Source organism: Acanthopagrus latus, chromosome 13 (genome assembly GCF_904848185.1).
Source record: "Acanthopagrus latus isolate v.2019 chromosome 13, fAcaLat1.1, whole genome shotgun sequence".
In the NCBI taxonomy this organism is placed as follows: domain Eukaryota; kingdom Metazoa; phylum Chordata; class Actinopteri; order Spariformes; family Sparidae; genus Acanthopagrus; species Acanthopagrus latus.
The window spans coordinates 10,931,310-10,951,954 of NC_051051.1; the positions used below are offsets into that span (position 1 = coordinate 10,931,310).

General features: G+C 40.9%; 1 protein-coding gene across 3 annotated transcripts in view; it reads right to left on the reverse strand.

Annotated features, from left to right (window-relative positions):
* Window positions 1-20,645, reverse strand: part of LOC119031161 (T-lymphoma invasion and metastasis-inducing protein 1-like) — an 82,179-nt gene that overhangs the window by 56,560 nt on the left and 4,974 nt on the right. The window contains exon 1 of one of the 3 annotated variants that reach the window (XM_037119421.1): window positions 2,912-3,158. The exons of the other annotated variants lie outside the window; for them this stretch is intronic. The gene's annotated coding sequence lies outside the window, so the exon portion shown is untranslated. Of the gene's footprint in view, window positions 1-2,911; window positions 3,159-20,645 lie in introns of those variants that run through there. 3 annotated transcript variants of the gene reach the window in all.

Sequence of the window (20,645 nt, forward strand, 5' to 3'; positions counted from 1 at the left end):
TGGCTTTCTCCCCTTTTCACAGCCCCTGGGCTTTTCGCAAAAGTCTTTGTAAATTTAGAAGAAGAAGAAGAAGAAAGAAAAAAAGCACACGCGCCCGCGCGCACACACACACCAGTTTTTATCTGCCACTATGAATCCCTTCACGGATCACTTCCTCAAAACACCCTGCCAATATTCAACTTCCTCATGGCGGCAACTGAAGCAGTGAATTGTGGCAAGAAAGATAACATGAAGGGAAGATAACAGGAAAGCAAAGAGAGAGAGGGGGAGAGAGAGAGAGACGACTAGGTTATGTCTCAGTTTTCTCAAAATCAAAACAAGCACTTACAGTATTTGATAGCCTTTTAAATCTCAATGATATGGCTCACAACCTTTTCGTGATTTACCACCTTGTCAGGGTTCTGTGAAAGATCTGAGTGCAAGTTTTCTTAAAAAAAAATACAGCAGCACAATGGTGTTGACAAGTTGACATGAATTACTAAATAACTAAACTGCAGTGGCTGTCCTCTGCTTATCACAGCGATGGGGATTCGTTCCCCAGTTTCTCCCGTCTGTATGTTGAGGTGACCTTGGGTGAAACACTGGACCCCATATCGCTCCAGATGGTGAGGCGAGCCCCTTGAATGCTAGCTCGCTGCCATCGGGCTTGCGAATGAGAGGCTAATTGCAAAGCACCTTGGATCAAAGTGGCATATGATGCCGCCCAAAATTACAAGTGTTTAGATTTCTTGCAAATAAAACCACAGAAATGTTAAGCTGCACACTTACACGCGCACGGTATGTAATTTCTGCTGCAGTGAAAATAATGAATGGCAAAGACGTAGTGTGATGACTGCTCTGAGTGTGGGATCATGGGAGTTGTTATTGATATTGCTCAAAAAGCTACCATTACCGATGAAAATCTATGTGACCTGACCCAAAAATGTTTACAGACAAGATAACACATTACAACTTTACGCATGTTACGTTGAGTCACGTTCACTAACTTCTTTCCTCACTCTCTGACAGATTGTCTGGTGTTTACCCAAAAGTAAGTACGACAGGTGACCAAAATTTGGAATAATGTAGACAACTCAACAAAACACACAACAAAGGTCTATCAATTTTTAGACACTTTAATGCAGAAATGTTGCATATCTTAAATACAATGATAAGCTGTAATTGTCCGAAATCAAATCCAGGACTTAATAACAAAATGACCCGCAAAACTAAACTTGTTGTCACATTATAACGTTTTTACTACGTTTCATTTGACCCGTGCTGACTCTTCTTAATGGACCAAACCAAATACCCAAGGGGACTTGTTTTTTTTGTTTTTTTTCCCTCCTTCTCTGGAGAAGAAGCATGAAAGTGAGGCAAGAGAAAGAACAGCAGAGACTCAACGCCCTTTGACCCCTCATAACTCTCTGGCAATCTGGATGCCTGAAGACGACCCTCTGCACAGCTGAGACCTCGCACGTCCACTCACTCACACACACACACACACACACACACACACACACACACACATATACACATTTGAGTGACAGATGGTAAACATGTCTGAAGCAGGAGGTAAGAGTGCACATTTGCAGACGCTCCACCTTTTGTTTTTCAATCTTCTTTAACTTGTCCCTTAGCCCCTCTCTCTCTCTCTCTCTCTCTCTCTCTCTCTCTCTCTCTCTCTCTTATTCTGTCTTATCGGTTACTCTCACTCCCTGCCAAGTCTTCAGCGCCGTGCTGCCTTTAACTGCTGTTCCCTCAAGAATTTCAGCAGCTCTTACAGTAGGTCTCCCCTCTTTGTCTGTCTAGTCCTGCTCTATTCTGCTCTTCAGCTGTTTATCCTCTCCCATCCTCTATTAATATTTCCACACAACACAAAGTAGGCTAATGTCTTTATCAGATCCAAACCCGTTACGATATCTCTTTCTTCTTCTTCTTTTTTTTTTTTTTGCATTGTGAACCTTTGATGGCATAACCAGCACATTTCCAGGACTGACCTGCGCCTGTGGCTCTCTAACAAGCTTTTGATAAGGCGTTAAGTGCCGCTTGGGTTTTTTTTTCCTTCTGATATTTCACTTTATCTCCAGTAATGTCAGCTCTCCTGTACTTAAAAGCACGCGACCAAATACACGCGCTGTTGCAGCATGTGTTACTACTGCATGTTTGCCCTTTGAGCTGAGACGTTTGTTCTGTGGCGGGGAAACGTCAGTGCCAGTCCAGGAGGGCTGCTAAGGTATTTTGTTATCACCACATTACCTCCAGTAGGAAACTAGGCAATGTCCCAGTGTGAACATTAATGATTGATGAACTTCTTTCATCAACGCACACACGTTGGCTCCAGCAGGACGGCTATTCAACTATAATGTGTAGAAGCAGTACTGCAATTCCAGTTCTCTTATATTTTTATCAATATACGATTTTGTGTGTGTGTGTGAAAGAGAAAGAAAAAGAGAGAGAGAGAGAGAGAGAGAGAGAGAGAGAGAGAGAGAGAGAGAGAGAGACCCATCAAGAAAAAAGTGCCACCACCAAACAGTCTCTCCTTGTACTAGCCAAGCAGAGAAGTCCCACTCATACATAGAGATACACTGTGTAAGAAAGCATGCCATCTGAAATACATTGGTATACAGACATCAACACACACAGCAACAACAAAAAGCTTGTATTCCTTGAAGAAGTCAGACACACACACATGGACTCCTCTCTGTAACTTCACCTCCTTTTCTCTCTCTCTCTCTCTCTCTTACACAAACACTGAATTTCACTCAAGCGGTTCACAATCTAATCTCTTGTCTTAAAACACAGGAAAATTAAGCCGGTTATCTCAAACATCAAAGCAACTCTATCTCTCTCTGTCCTCTGTCCCTCGCAAAAGCTCCTGAAACATCCTCACAAAATAAATAAATAAATAAATAAAAAATTATCCATTTACCTTCAACTTAAGCTCCCGGTGTTTCCTCTGTGTGTGTGTGTAGTAGTAGTTAATTCCCCTGTGGTGGTTAAAACAAAGTCAGCACGTGTCCTCTCCGGGAGCAAACAGAGGGGGAATCCTTGCATCAATGAGAGACGCCTCTCCCGGACTACAGCGCGCTCGTTGGACTCTATATACACACACACGCTCTCTACAGCACATACTCGCACATGCTGCCTCTTGCACGCCTAGACCAGACTGAAGGCTGAGGAGAGGGTGTGTGTGTGTGTGTGTGTGTGTGTGTGTGCTTCTGCCTGAGTCTGAGCCCGCCCTCTTTTTTTTTTTCTTCTGGTTCTCCCCTTCTCTCCTGCATGCACTCATCCTGCACTCCTCCTCCTCCTTTCCTCTCTCTCTCTCTCTCTCACTCACTTCAATTTCACCTCCCCCGGCTTGCCAATTGACTGCCAGCATGTGTGCTGGGTCTGTGCCTCTAAGCCTTTAGATGTCCCAGTCCTCTTTTTAATTGCTGGCTCTCTGGCCTCTACAGAAAAAAAAAAAAAACAAAGGCACACAGCGGACGAGCACAGGCACGCACAGACAGCATGCGTGTGCAGATGCAAACACATTCGCCTGCAAGAAAAACAAAATAGATTGACAGAGTAAATACGAGCATTTTTTTTCCAACTGAAAAGTTAGTAAAATGTGTGAACGCATCAGAATAGAGATGTAGTGTGGAGTGGAGGGCTGAGAAAGGTGCTCAGGGATGAAGACGAAGAATCCATCTCATTCCTTGGAAACCTTCCACGAGAGCATCTGTAGCACCTGTTAAGCTGCTGCTTCGCTCTTGTCTGTTTTTTTCCCCTCCGCCTATTTTTCTTTTGCTATCTGCTAACCCACCAGGCTTTGAATGAAAAAGGCAGAACGTTCAGTAGTTTTTGCTATTCTTACTGTTTTCTCATGTTTTGGATATCACCACCTGTAGGCTTGAAAAAGCAGCTCTGAGAAGTTTGCAGCCCGCTCCTTCACTCAGCTGGATTCACAACAGTTGCAACGGATTCCAACAGTGACCCAGATTTTTGGCAAAGAGGCATCGAGACGTCAATAGAAAACAATTCAGGACTTTAAACTCCTCCACTGTCCGTTCCACGCACTGTTTTTGCCAAGATGTGTAAAAAAAACAAAAAAACGAGTTAAATCGCAGCTTCATATCATCACTACATGTTTAAGTCCATCCTTGAAAGGTTCAGACATCCAAAAGCAAGGATGGGTCGAGGGTCACCACTTTGTGTAACGCACCATTGTATACAGTTTGTTTTTACATGGACTCGAGAAGGTTTCGTCGTTAAAAGTAAACACAGCTCATTTGTAAATGTTTGCATTCTATTTCTATTTGCATTTTATGAGCTGTTCCAACTTTCTGGGAATCAGGGATGTAAAAATAAAATGGCTGCAGTCGTGAGTCCATGTCGCTGCTCTGAGTTTGCCCTTTCTCACCATGATTTGGTAAGTGACACTTTCAGGTAGTCTTTCATCTATTGTCACGGGTGTAAACACACACACACACTGTTGAGTAAAATGTACTTGTTGTAATTTAGGTGTATAGGTTTTAGCTAGAAACGCTACTACTCACTACCCGTTGTGAGTGGCTGCCTGATCAGAGTGGCTCATGTGCTGCCCACTTGGACAAGCATGCACTCAACTTCACTAAAACTGGAAATCTGTTAATTTATGAGAATGGTTACTAAGAAGGGACTTTATTGATATGGTAATTATAAGCAGCATAACATGTCCAAATATTTGGAGAGTACACAACCAAAAAACAGCAGCAATGTATGAGCAATGAACACTGAAATATGTCTTATGCTATAACAGGCAATCAGGCACCACAGTCTAGTGTCTGAATTATCCATTCTGAGCTACTCGTGAAAACATGGCGGCGCCCCCTCCCTCTGGAGATGGAAAAGGCTCATTCTAAGGTAATGTAAAGACAACATTTCTTAGTTTCAGTTGATTATACTAACTAATACAAAACATAATTCTTTATATTATATTCAATTTCTGCCACTAAAACCCCTAAATCCTTTACACTGGACCTGTAATGTAATAGCTGGGTCTTAGAAACAGCCCTATATTGCTTGTTACTTTAGTTTAAGATTAAGCTGGGGAGACAGGAAGATTACACAAATGTCTGGCCTTTACTCAGCCGAACGTGTACGTCTGTAAACATGCAAATATGAGCTAAAAAAAAAGAATTAAACAAAATACACTCCAATAATAAACGACTGTCTTCCTCTCTGGAGAAAACAATTCCCCCATCATCAAATCACTTAGCAAAATGTTTGGCTTGAGGACACGGGGGTTTTAGGAGAAAAAACAGAGACGATTACATAATAGGCTGATGATCTGCTGCACAGTGTAGCTCCTGAAACAACCACTGTTCGGAAGTATTTAACATTTATAGAAGCAAACATGTCGGGACAAAGGGCAGGGAAGGTAACAGATCTACCCAACAAAAGGACCTGACATAGCCTCCACAGGGGAGAGAGGGGAGACAGTCGCGAGCACAGAGTCGCTAACAGTGGAGGCGCACGCACAACACACACACATTCAGAGCTTTATACCCTCAGGCATATAATGACATTTCACCTTAACGCAGACAGTACCGTGCGTTGCATGGCTTCTTGCCTATTACGATTCTTTTGTGGGAAGCCTGTGTGTACATATGTGTGCACATATGCTGTCAGTCTGTCTCCTCGCACCTCATTCTGTTCCCAGTCTGTCCCCCTTCCTCTCTCTCTCTGTCTGTCTCCCCCCGTTTGTTTCTTTCTCTGTGTTATCTAACAAATTAGCTGGAGAAGGTCCTGTCCTGCGAGGAGCCGGCTGAAACAGGAAATAACCAATCCAAGAGGATGAACGGGCGACTCAGACAACCAGTTCCCACAGTCCTGCCCAAACACTGTGTTATTGGGCTGTAATGCAATTATGCAAAAGGCGTGGGGAGGAATTGGTTAGTTGTTTAAGGGCAACACGGAGCAACGGCTGAGATGGCATGTCGGCACAAGAAATATACATAGGAGGTAATAACAACAGCAGGTGGAGGATGTTATGTAAGCAGGGAGGAGGGCTGGAGAAACATCAGGATGGCGGAGGTTTCTCTTTGTTTGCTTGTTTTGCTTTGTCTGTGCTCATCTTTCATCATGCTGCTCCTGTTATGTGAACCGTTTGTTCTCAGCTATGCACTCTGCAGTTAGTAGGAGTAAATTAACAGGGAAGGCACTTCACAAGTCGCATTTTCTGTTAAACAAACAGACTGTGTGGTAGCAGCGCTTGAAAGTGTAGCTTGTTACACTGTCTTCCCCACTGACTATGTAAAATATGAGCAGAGTTCCAGGGTTTTAGAAGAGAAGCCACTTCAACAGTGACTTAAACCTGCATTTTCTTTTAAACTCCACAACTCTACTGGCACTGGTTCCAAAAAGAAATCAGATTCTATGTAAGCTTATGAGGAAATTACCCTACTTCCCTACCCTACTTCAGCTGGTAATGTGTTTAGTTTGTTGGTCTATGTGTGTATGTGTGTGTGTGTGTGTGTGTGTGTGTGTGTCTGTCTGTCTGTCATTATGGCAAAATGTTGCGACGTGACTTCACGTTGGATTCATACTTCTTACGCGCCTTCCCTCACACCGCAGCTGGCCTTTGAACACAATAGACTCCACCTTTCAATCCTTATCACACCTCATCTGGGTGCGCGTGTGGGTGGGGGGATGGCATTATCAGTTAAAGGCTGAGGGGAGGAGATTGGTTTCCCATTTCATGCCTTCTGCCATCTCTCTTGCTAAACATATATTGAAATTCATGAACATACTGTATTGGAAAATGGACCAAAAAGATATGCACATACGCACATTTGGGATACCAGTTTGCTTCCGCCCAACCACCCACCTTGCCAGATTTGATAAAATCATCATCACCAGCCATGCGAGTACAACTAATGAATAATGTATGCACTGCTGGGCCACAATAGTACATTCCTTCCGGCATGCTACCTTCCTTTTTCGAATCACAGTAGCTACCGGTGGCTAGTCCTACTGCTTAGGGTCATATCAGCGAATCCCTGTCTACCGCTATTACAATTTCCATTAGCATGCACGTGCACAGTGGTATGCACAAAAAAGCATGTGTTGAACGCACAGAGAAATAAATTGGACAGGTATACAGACAGACACAACTGCGCTCATTACCCGCGGCGACAGATGTGACTGACAGATGTGACTGACAGCCCGCCCGAACTGGAGAACAAGCGGGCATCAGGTGTTAGACTGCACTCCTTCATGATCGACACAAAGAGACGATGACATGCATCAGATGTAATGCCGTGATGGACAGCTCAGCTTAGAGGAGAAGGGGGAAGATGTCAATTATTTCAATCACCAAGTCTAACAGATCAAACATTGGACCCAACCTCCTCTGTGGCCCCACACCCTCACCTGTAGTTTCACATTCATGGGGCTCAAGCTCATGCTTGATATTCACTTTAAAGTGTCAATGGCTTTGTCTAAGCCAATATGAGATGTTAAATTTGGTTGGTGCTGCCAGCGGCCCAGAAATATATCAGCCATCAATTTAACGTTATTATTATTTGCTAATGAGCCAGTATATTCTTGTCCTTATACTGCAAGGTCATACAGCACGCATCTGTGCAACATAAGCCCACAGCGATGAGTCTAATTTATATTCAAGAGGGGGAGCTTCGCTCATTACCTGTGGTTATCCAATAGGAACATGGAATATTATCTTGTTTGCTTTGGTCACTCTTACAAAACTGCTCCTCAACCACTGCTACCCTCACGTGCTTTAATAAGCTCAGACAGTGAAGAGTAAAACTGCCTTCAGTCCGGAAGAAAAAAAGAACCTGCATCGGTCATTGACATCGTAAAAGTGTCTGATTCTGATCTTTGCTGTCTGATCACCGCAGATTATGCAATGTCACAAAGAAAAGTGAAATCAGACAGGTGCAGAGGAGAAATCTGAGAATATCTGAGGCTTGCCATCAGAGGGGAAGTGACTGAACTAGCAATGATAAGGTGCAGATAATGATCAACTTACTTGATCTTGAAAACTTGGTCAAAGAGTGCGAAAGGAAGTTGGTGATTTGGACTAAATGGACTATGAACAAAGCTTTAAAACATTACTTCATCCATAAACATTTCCCCTAGAGCCCTAGAGTCGTATAATTACATACTGTGTGTTTGAATGATAGAGAAATTTACCAACAGATGGAAATTATCATTGATTCATCCTATTATAAGTTAACAAAAGCTTAATTTGCTGTTTTAGCTGTTCTATACTCTTGTGCGATGTACCTCGGTGTATTTCTGCAGAAAAAACATGTGAAAAACAAGAGGCAATGTTAAGTAAATAGGAGTGTTTACTCCAACGTTGATTACACTGTTTAACATAAAGCAATAAGGTTGTTTATCACAAGACAACAGGCCTGACTGAAAATGTTTTTGTTACAGAGCATGCACCGGTGCAGGTGTTTTTAGTCTTTCTGGCTGAGGTGAGCAGAGCTATGCTGAGAATGACAAGCTCTGACTTGACTCTATATACCAATGACAATGACAAAGGTGCAATTGGTCCAATACTAACAGGTGAAACAAAGCTCAGAGGAGAGTCATGTTGATGTAAATCGAACATGGAGTCTAGAGAAAAGGTCTAATCAGGCAATATAATTAAAATCACCTGCGGGGTTTACAATGGGTGTGCAGGGTCTTTAAAATCTAAAACAACAGCCGTAACCTTCGGAAGGAACCTAGTTTTTGTTTTTTTTTGTTTTTTTCACCGCAGGGACCGGTGTCAAAATGAAATTCAAGGGACTTTATCTTGACTTCCAAAAAGTCCCTGCACAGGGGCACTTTGCACTGAACCCTTCTGATTGAACATCTACAACATTTTATTTTGGCTACCATTTTGGAAATATATTCAGATAAGCACATTATGGCATTCTAAAAAAAATTGTTAGTTAGGTTAAAATAACCCAAATCAAATCAAATGATAAAAATAGAAAAAAAAAAGAAAAAAATGTAATACTATTATTTTTGTAATAATTTAACTCAAATTATGTCAAATGTGAGACCTTGGGACCTTGGGAACATGTAAACATTGGCATTTTACAGGAGATTCTGTACCATATTTCGGTGTAATTACCAGGGCAACCAGCAAAGCCTCCAGGAAGGTACACTGGTCCCAATCAAGAAATAATCCAGCACGTAACCCCCCAACAGTAGATCAAATCTGCTCATAGAAATATTTCAAGGCTATTTTTAAACTCTTTCCATATCTGGACACTGTTTCATAATAAATTCAAGTCAACCATAAACATAAAAAACACCTTGCATCAATGTCCCCTCTTTGCAATTGGTCTTTCACACACAAACATGACCACAGACAATTCTTCCCCTGCAGACGCTACACAGTTAACACTGCAAACTCATGTACAGTGCATATCTTTTTCTAGGCTATGCTGAGATAAACAGAAAGATGAATACACCAAGACGCAGCGCTGCAGTCAGCACTGCCTTATTTCAGGATCAGATGGGTTTAAGATTGTGCCCGAAGTGGGTTTAGATTAAGACCAAAATAGATAGCAAACAATGCACGTGCAAAAAAAAAAAAATGTAATAATACTTAGAGCACCTTGCGAGAGTCAGCAGAGATGTAGATCTATCTGTAGGGGCTTTGTGCTAAACCCATCAACAACCAACTAGACGAGGATTTTGACTAATGACCACGAAGGAGTCGATTGTATCCACATGTTAATCTGTTAATATGTCTGCAGTTTTGGGAAGAAGATAATTATATGTAGCAAAACAAGATACGTCTTTAAAATAGTTAAGGTCGGATAAACTTAACACCCCATCATGAAAAAGAAGAATATAATGGAGTATATGGGCGGACAAGGAGTCATGTAAATATATATACAGCATCACAACAAGACAAAATCAGCTAGACAAAGCATCAGATATAAAGGACTTATCCGTCCTTTTTACATGTTGGTATCCTCCAGATCAGTGCAGTAAATGTTCCCTATCATACACACCAATCATAATCCCCATCAATGTAAACAGAGAGCAGCATTAATTAGGGTGCTACATCCAGAGATGATTATCTGGGATACAAGAACATGGGCGGGGTGGAAACAGTGTATACGTCTCCTCGCTTTTCATGCTGGCTTACCTCGGCTCTCTGACTCGCATTTGTACAGAAATTAACGAGGAATGGAAGTGAGAGTGCGGGTGCATTTGAAGACCGTGGAGGATGTGAGCGAGTCGTCCGAGGGAGAAGACGGATCAGGCTGTGGCGATGCTCAGATGCCAACATCCTGACCTCGTCGCAAACTCATGAGCGCAAACTGCACGGCCCATTTTATTACTCACACACAACCCAGTAACCCGGCCTCTCTGGGGACACGAAAGCGCGCGAGCACACACACACATACACACACACATACACACACACACACACACACACCATTCTGCTCTTTCGTTATTAAAGCACGCTCAGGCGCTTACAAGGCTGAAGCCACACACATCAAAAGATTTCACTGCTCATCAGAGACTCTTGGACAAGGATGAAAATGGATTCTGACATGGCATCCTGGCAGAACCGCTGGCCTTAAGCTCTGATATCATGCGTAAGAAGTCACACACGAAGACATAAAGTCTTGGCTCTGCAGAAATAATGGATACGTGGGATACACTGGTGCAAATGCAGATTACAAGTCACACCCTATGGCAATTCCACCACCTATCCCATGTTTCCATACAGTGAAAATATGAAATTGTGAAACAGAGATTTGCAAAGGCTATCTTCTGTTCATTTTAGACCAGCAACATGCTATTTTCATTTCGGCTCAATACATGTCTATAAATGTCTGTTTTGAGTGGGGTACAATGCATCACAGTGTAACAATAGATTTGGCTGCATTTTGTTGGTCTTAAGAAGTTAACACTGATGTAATTAGAATAAATGAAATGTTCCCTGTTTCAGTAAAGATCTCGACTGACATAAGAGGGATTTAACTCCAAAAAGGCTCACATTTAATTTGTTGCGACGTTTGACTCAAAATCACAAATGCGACCCTCATGGTGGCACAAGGGGAAAAGTCAGGGGGGTCATTCATCGAAAACCAGCCTAAATGTAGGCAAACACATGTAACCACACTATTGGATTGACTGCCATTACATTTAGTAGGACATTCCTTACAGAATAAATTATATTGACTTTGGTGATCCCTTGACCTCAAATCTAGCGCCCTAACAAATGTTTGCATGCTGACATCCCAAACTATTTCGGTGAACACGGTAAGTAGCATACCTGCTAGACACGAGCATGTTAACCCAATGACATTACCATTCTATTAAAAATACCATTGTGACTAAGAACTGCCTCTCAGCGCTGCTAGCATGGCTGTAGGCTCTTCATACGGATTCAAAAATGCCCTTTTTGTCACCTTCTCACATCCCCCATTCCCGACACACAAAACACACACACACACACACATATATTCCCATGCACTTCCCAGTCATTTAAGAAATCACTGTGTACGGGTTGTTTCCAGGTCAAGCAGCAGAGACAGAATTAGAGCTTTTCTTGTCTGCGAGTTGTGCCCGTCTCATTACATCATTCGCAGCCATCTCAAATTTGCGTCATCTGACACCATTCAGAGGCTTTCAGGTTTCCACACGCACGACCGGACAAAGGGAAATCAATCAAGCGGTAAATAAATAATCTGAATGAATCAAAAAAACTCAATGACTGAGTCGAATCGCTTCATGTTATGCTGAAGTTCGGCTACTTTAAAAACGATGTTGCATTTTTAAATATTACATATATAATAATGAATATTAAGATTCTTCTTAAGACAATTGTTAATAATAATCTCTGTCAGACACCTAGTGAAATTAAAAAAATGCATACTATGAAAATAGCCCATTACCATATTTGCTTTTTTCCCATCAGTTTTAAATAACACTTTTTCGTAACCCGGCGCTGAGAATTTCTTCCCATAAGAATATCAAACAGCAGCAACCCAGTATTTGACTTGTCAGGCGGCGCTGGAGGATCACAGCTTTAACACAGCCGCTGCTGCATCAACCGAGTTTTAGCCACTTCAGCTGAAAGTTGACAGCGCCAGCAAAAATAAAGGAAAAGGAGGAAGGGAGGGAGGAAAGTGGGAGATGAGGTTAAGAGGTTGAGTGTGGGAAAAGGAGGGGAGGAGGGGGAAAGAGGGGATTAAAGCATCAGAAGGTGTAGTGCTCCTCTGAAAAGACGACAGGCTGATGGCTGCTCCCACAGGACTAACTGGAGGAGTAATCCCACCAAATGGAAGAGTTTAACAGTTACCACCCACTGAGAGAGGAAACACAGAGACAGAGACAGGAGCCACAGTCACACACATACGTGAGCGTTTACACAAACATCCACATGTAGGTACATAAATAACCAAACGACTGATTGCATACTATTTTGTTAGTCAGTTCATTGTGGGTTTTTTCAAGCCAAAATGTCAAACACTTGCTGGTACTTGGCTCTTAAATGTAAGAATCTGATGCAATTCCTTGTCATTCATGAGAGCAAAACAAGCAATCTGAAGACATTACTTATTTACATAAAATACTATGAATGATTAGCATGTTTACCTCTTCCAAAATTTCCGCCTTATCCAGTTGTTTGTCGGTTGGTTAGACTGTCAGCAGGATTAGACAAACTAAAAAAAACCTGAATGGATTTCAGCCAAATTTAGATGGAGGACGGGTCTTGGGCCAGAATAAACCACACTAACTTCGGCGCAGTCCACATAATTGGGGTATTTTGTGCAGAAATAGAGATATTATTCATGACACGTGACACAAAACACAAAAACAAATGTTGTACCATAAAATATTTCATTTCACTAAAGTCCTTAAATATCAAAGAACATGTCTGAGGACTCCAGTAAAATCTCAAATGTTGTATTTTACAAAGGCAGGCACTGCGTGGTTAAATCCTTCAGCCTGCAGAAGTGGAAGATATTGTGCAGCGGGGTGTCAGGCGAGGACACCCGACACACGGCTGCACCCTCCGTCTCTGAAGCTTTCTGCGCACATCAGCAAAACGAGGGTCTGTTGTGCATTGCTGGTCTCTCCTGTCTTCTGGCGGATGTGGACTGGTGTGAATACACTAGCGCATCAGCGCTCTTGGTAGGTTTATGCCGCGTTAGCTGGCAAGCTCAAATAATTAGAGGCGCAAACAGGCCGGGGAAGAGGCAGACAACAGGGAGCAGACAGGGCTGGGATTTTGGTGGGGCGGCGTGATGCTGCCAATCCGGTGAAGGGTTTTAGTTCAGTGAACCCCACAAAGCCTCATGACAACCCATGCTTCATCTGGCCATTTGATCTACCTGCTTTTACTCTTTACGTAATTACAAAGATCCGTGAAATAATTATTACACAATCACTGCGTAAATGTTTTAACTAGAAAAAAAAGTGTGATGTTGGTTTTACTCATTTGTTGGTTGCTTTGTTGACGACCTATTGCAAGTATCTATCAGCCATTTCATTGGTGCTGCCATCATTATCATTGACCTACATCGTAGGATTTCAAAGGTAAATAATTGGTATTGCTTGCATTTATCTAATTAGCTTTATACACAGTTACTGTGGCATTTGAACGGCCTATCTGGTATTGACTTAGCGGTTTAGTGAAATGATTTTCAGTTAGGGGACAGAATGGAGAGCACTGGTCATATGTCTCAATTATGTTACATAAATACACATGCACGCACAGAGAAATTCCTAGCTCTGGTTCATATAAGAAAACACATGACCTTTCGCATGAAGAAAAGCTGTTTCCCCATTCAACACAAACATGTTGTTTCTCTTTAGATAATGGTGCTTACAACGTCCAGGTGGGTTTCCTGAATCAGTGACAAACTGCCCTGCTAATGACCTCTTTCCTTATTGTTGTTTCTCGACAGACTTGGGTTCAATTGAAGATTTGAGTCACAGCGGAAGCATGGCCACAGTTAATGAGCAGGTATTGATCCTGGTAAAAGGGCATCAATACGTGATCGAAGGTTCAACACCACAAAGGTTTAAGTTTGACCTTTGCACTAACAATATCCTAATTTCAGTTACCTTATTTTGGAGGATTTTCCTTACTTCAGGGTCAAACAACACGCCCATTTCCTCACTTTCGTTTCATCATCACCCTTCCGTCCTCACTGTGAAATACAGCGAGCTCAATACACTTCCAATAAAGGTCAAGCCAACAGAACGACGCCAAGCATTGCAGCAATTAGCTGTAAAATACTGAAAGCAGTTCTGGATGACAAATTCAATGATTGTGATTACAAATCAGAGAATAATGAGATTTCATAAAGGGGTGGAAAAATGAATTACCACAGCAACAAGGAAACCGGATCTACACAGTACAGAATGTCAATTTAAATGCATTGTGCTTCAAGGCCAGGAAGAAACAAAATACCTCCAGGAAATAAAGCACAGTTATTAATTCTAGTGAACATATGGACAGTTAATTTGCAGAAAACAGGTCTGTGTTTTTTTGTTTTTTTTTTATGTGCACTCCAAGGAACACCATTCAAATTAGTATTGGGTTGTTTAGATATATATCTCGTGTTTTAATTTACATAAATCATGTTTTTATTATTACGCTGTCAATGGAATATCAAACAGACTGGTGTTGGTTTATTCATTCGAAGAACGACATTTAGCTGTGTTTGCACGTGAACTCTTCATACATCACAAGACTAAAGTTAAAAAGATTTCCATATATAACAAAAATGTGTGTTTTATTTAAACCTGGATACTGTGGTGCAGCACTGTCTTACTTAAATTTTGCCCAGTGGTCACTGGAGGTACTGCAGCTAAAAATTCTCCTCTATCCTTGTTTCTGCCAAGCGTACCATTTCAAAAGAGGCCGAATATCATTCATCTTTTGACAAGGAAACCTCAAACTGGAAACAAGGTCAGTAATGACTCTTTACATTTTCTTTTTTGATCTGTGGATGTTTTATATTTGTAAAACATCTCTTGAGCAACGTAAGTGATTTTAAAAAATGCGACATCATCACAATAACCCAGAAGGAAACGTGGAAGCTATGAACTTTGTGAGCAATACTAGTGGAACTAAATATTCTAACTAATAACTAATAACTACTTATAATGTTGCATCAACCACAAATCAGCCCCAGACAGCTAGCATGGTGGCTAGTTTTGTTAGCAGCAAGCTGATCATAGAATACCTTGATCTTAAAAAGAAGTTGAAGGAGCTTCGCTAGTAGTAGAATAATCACTCTCACTATAACCTTCTCATTTTAATTGCAGGTGCTGCGGTCTCACCTCCTCCGGTTACAAGACTCTTAATTAAACAGGTTAATTGCAGTCCAGCACTAACATGACTGGGGGCACCACAAGTAATTAATACGACAGCACAGAACACTAGTTAAGTGCACTCGTTCACCAACACTCTCAACTGCGAATAATGGTCACCAGCATCTGTGGGGAAGAACAAGGAGGAGGTCTGAGAGGAAAAACAAACACGCTATCCATCACGTGTTCAGTCAGCATACATATGAAAACAGATTATAGAAGCAGAAATAAGATTATTATGCAAAATGGTTTACATTAGTCGTCGGACACAACTTGGTACACAGTAGAGGTCAAGTGCTCAGGAGCTCAAGAGCACTTGCACAGTATTGGCCACTATCTTCAAATTAAATCTGGTAAGATCAAGCCTTGGTTTTTTCGTTTGATTTTTTTTAGAGTTTGCTTTGTCCTCTCTGAAGTTGAAATGATAAGCTGACAAATCAGTAAGTAAATCAACCATATAAATGGCAAAAATTAGCTGGTTCCAGTTTCTCAAATGTAAAGATTTGCTTATTGTTTTTGTTTTCCAAGAAATCTAAATACATTTTGAACAAAAACACTTGAATGTCAGCGTGTGCTCGTCTTCTGACAATCAAGTGAAGAAGAAAAAAATTGCACGGAGACGCAGCCGTAGTCTTCTTCTTACAGTACAGACTCCCCTGAACATATTACTATCCAAAATCTTTTCACAAGTAGATGAATAATTAAGCAAAACATGGGGTGAAGTGTATAATTTCGGGTTGGGTAATTCAAAAGAATGCAAAATATGCGCATATTAGCACAGTAATTTCCTCCTTCATCTCAAAAAGCGTGGGGGTCAGCGCCCAGACTCTGTCCATTATCTGTTACGGACAGAAAGGAGAACGAAGAAGAGCAGAAGAAAAAGAAAGAAAGAAAAAAGCGAACTATGGAGTGAAATAGAGGACAGACTGCGAGGGAAGCATTCATATTGCTGCTTGTGTTGCCACGCACAATGTGGATGTCTGTTCTCTGTGAGATGAACAGGAGCATCGGTGACCCTTTCTCCCTCTTTCATTACCTTCTTCTTCTGTTCTCCTATTCTTCGCCCTCCCCCCTCCCACCCAAGTCTTCCCACCCTCCCCGACAAGAGAGGGTGTGTAGTGGTCTTCCTTCAGCTGGGAACCGCAGAACACTTCACACCTGAGCAGCACATCTCACACATACATATGAGAGTCTTAAATTGAAAACTCACAAACACATGCGCGTAAGTGCACTGGATCACCTCTCAAGAAGAAAAAATAAGCACAAACGCATGAAACCTACATGGTGTGTCTACACTGAGGTCACCTTGCAGATAAAAACACATATGTGGTAACATACTTGCTATGGGTTAGTGTTAGTGCGGCTGATCCGTCCTCGTATCTATGGACTTGGACACACCCTTTCCTCCTCCCTGACCCCCCCTACGATTTAAGCTGACACTGTAGTAAACTGTTTTGTTTTGTTTTTTTTATCTTGAGGATGTTCACAGCTTCCTCTTTCTGTATCTCCCTAAATATTTGCTTTGATAACATTTTACCGGGGAGTGAATTTACATAACAGGATCCAGACTCTGTCCACAGGGGGAAATCTGCATGAACAGACTCTGGGGGAACAAAGAGGTGGGGGAGAAGCGAGAGAATAATTCAACACACAGATTTCTGCTCGGATCATTTCTGTAAACCATCTGTAATCACATATGTTGTAAAATTTGTCATTTATATTATGTCACTTAATGTAGATAAACACCAACACTTTCACACAGATGTCATTAACAATAACGTATTTTCATATGTGCTTAATGTGGTTTGTATCTTTATATTTCTGCAAAGTGTCTTTAGCCATACTGGCATCAAGTTGGCCCAGCCCTTGTGAAATATCACATTAATTTTGGACCTTCATTGTCTCAAGTAGATAAATCCTTCCCACTAATGGTGATCTTGACTTTTCCTTCGGTGTCACCGGCAGGTAAAGTTTTTCACTTATCCTGTGAAATATCTCAACTACTACTAAATGGATTATGACAATTTTTACATACAGTCATGTTCGCCAAGGATGAATCCAAATGACTTTGACTGATCCACTGACTTTTCCTCCAGTACCACCCTGAGGTTTTGAGGTCTTAAATGAACTGTCTCCGCAACTACTGGATGGATTGTTATGAAATTTGGTAGACACACTGATGTACCTTTCAGGATAAGTGGCAGCCTAATTGTAACTATGGTGATCCACTGTCTTTTAATCTCTTGCCACCATCAGAAAAAGGCATCAAGTACGTCCAATACTATGATTCACCAATAAATACTAACAAAACGAGAGACATTCCGAGCAGCATCAGCTTTGTGTTTTTCTTTTTGCCCGTCATCAAATGGTATCATGCTAACATGCTAAACTAAGATTTTGACTTAGGTAAAACTTAACTTACACATACTTAAAATGTACATGTAAGCACTGCCTTTGTGAATGTGCAAGCATGCTGAAGTTAGCATTTAGCTCATGTACAGCCAAACCAAGTCACTAGCGTGGCTGTAGACTCTTACTCTTGTTTCAAGAGACAAATGATTTAATGGATCACTATTTCCAATAGACCGAGTTGACCAAATTGCTTGTCTGACCAAAGCGCATTAAATTAACAATTTCATGATGAAAAATGATTAAACTACATTTTATTGCATTGGACTAATCGCTTACTCGACTAATCCTTTCAAGCACTACTATTGCGTGTTCCATTCTGTGTGTAATATCCAAAACATACACTATAGGTATATGTGTAAGTAACCTTGCATTTATGAATCTCATGAGCATACTGTTACTCCAAATATGTATGAAAATGGCCATAAAAAGAACAAAATACACAAATACAGTTTGCTTATATGCAAAGTACCCCATGGGATACCATGCTGTCACCTGTTTGTGACCAACACATGTGACATATATGCCATTGACCATTCAAGAGCTAGACACGATAGTCATTTCTGGAATGTCACACAAGGTCAGCATCTGGCAAACGACTCAGTTGCCAAAAAGCCAGTTATGTCAGTCTCTCTGCCTTCCTTGTAGGTTGGCAGTGATATGCTGGTGTCATGTATAACCTAGTTATAAACTGACAGTTATCATACCATGTACATTCACACATCCATGGTAATGAATTCTACCAAATAAGTGTTATTCCAAAAATAATCTATCAAGTTAACATCAAATTGTATGTCAGTCAGGATAATAGAGCATTTGTTCACCTATAAAAAAAACCCCTCTGTTCTCATTCCTTTATTATGGAATACATTCCTTTGTATTCCATTACTGTGATAAACCATCTAACATGATACGTTGAAACAGTGATATTTTCTGAGATGGTTATTGTACTGTGAATAATCTCATACCATTGCAACCCTACTTCCTTCATACAGCAATCTACAAAACACCCAACCCTACAGGCAACCATCCTCGGAAGAATAATAAGCACCTTCTTGACTAAAAGTGAGAGTTATGGTCGCACAGTGCTGTCAGGTCACTAAGTTCAAAGGTCAGACACCTAGACTGTTGTTTGACCATGGATGAGAGGAACGTAGTAATGTGTTAAATGGGCCTTTGAATCCCTCTGGTGTCATCTCTACACAGCCTGCACACATGTAACCCAATCCTACCATTTTCATACATTTGCTATAAAATCCAAACACTTGAATATTTCTCTTTTCACAGTTCCTTGCCCAAATGATGACGATTGGGCAAGTGATAGAGGGCAAAAAAATATATCAGTGGTGTGTACGTAACTGAGAATAAAATGAACACCAAAAAAAGCAAAAATTAGCTGTCAAATCTATGAGCAACGGGGGGCACCATTCTCATGGTCACATGACACAGAGCTCAGGGGGCAGAGGTTAGGTCACGGGGGCCTTGTAATTAGTCTGTCTACCAACCAACCATGTCTCATAGGAAAGGCACCATTTATGGTATCTCACCCCTGACCTATGGCTCCTAGTCTCTAAAATATCCCCTAATGTCAGTGGTAGATGGTGTACCGGAAGGTGAACTCTCACCCCAGAGAATGGAAGAGGGTCACAGGGGCGTGAGCGCCAATATACCTAAAGAGGATCATTCACGATAGTGGTCAGAATAGGTTTATGTGTTTGTTCCAAAACACGCATGTGTGTGCATGTGGTTACCAGACTAAAAGGGGGTTGGGGTGCATTTGTAAATAGTCACTCCGAGCACTCTGGGAACAAACTAGACTGTTCCTGCATTTGGAGCAACGCTGGAATATGCCGCTGGTTATTCAGAAAACCTCATTCTCAGAGTGGCAAAGCAGTTAAAATCACAGACCTAGCTTAATGTAATAACTGTGAACTGATGGGTGAATTAATCACAATAATTAAACACATGCATTACATTGTTATTAAGCTAACATTACATTGGACATACAGACATACATATATAGTAAATCTGTTTGAGTTAAGTTGTAGGTTAATGTTACAAATAAAATGGGTTAATATGGCATTACTGGCTAACGTTGTAAATGTTAATTGTTAAAGGTACAATGTCACAAATTTTGTTTGAAACATTCAAAAAAACAACAGAATGTAAAGGACAACATGTTTGACATCTAAGTATTTTATTCTAGCGATATCAACTGGAGTTGGAATGCTAACAAGCTAGCAACAGCCTGTCCTCTAATGTAATACCACTCCGAGCTGCCAGTCTGGACCACCGACTGCATGGTGCAGGAGTTGGCAGTTACAGTGGCAATATGCTGCTCCCCATTTTTTGGAGGTACCTTTGAAAGGTAACAATTCTTACACATTGGACCTTTAAACATTAACCTTAGCTAAAAATGATGATGGTTAATTCGTACAGAAAGAGCACATGTCTTTCAAACTCCACATCTCCAATTGAACGAAAGCTTTCTGTTAAAATATGCATAGAAAAGCTAAACTGAGATTAAATTATCAAACTTTAGAGTGTTCATTAATCGATAATAAAAATATAAAAAACATTGTGTGCATATGACAATATTATTTGACAATATATATATATATAAATATATATATTATATATATATATATATATATATATATATATATATATATATATATATATATATATATATATATATATATTGTCAAATAATATTGTCAGATAAATTTCAGTTGTTTCAGTTGAATTTCAGAAATGAACCGATTCAGCCTCAGTCACATCTGTTAGGAACCCTCACACCTACATGAGTGCTTTTCATTTTACAAATGATTGATACCCAAGAAAATGCAAAACAAATTCCACCTCAGAGGAATCTTCTACACAGATTGAAGATGGGTGGAAGAGAGTAAAAATCA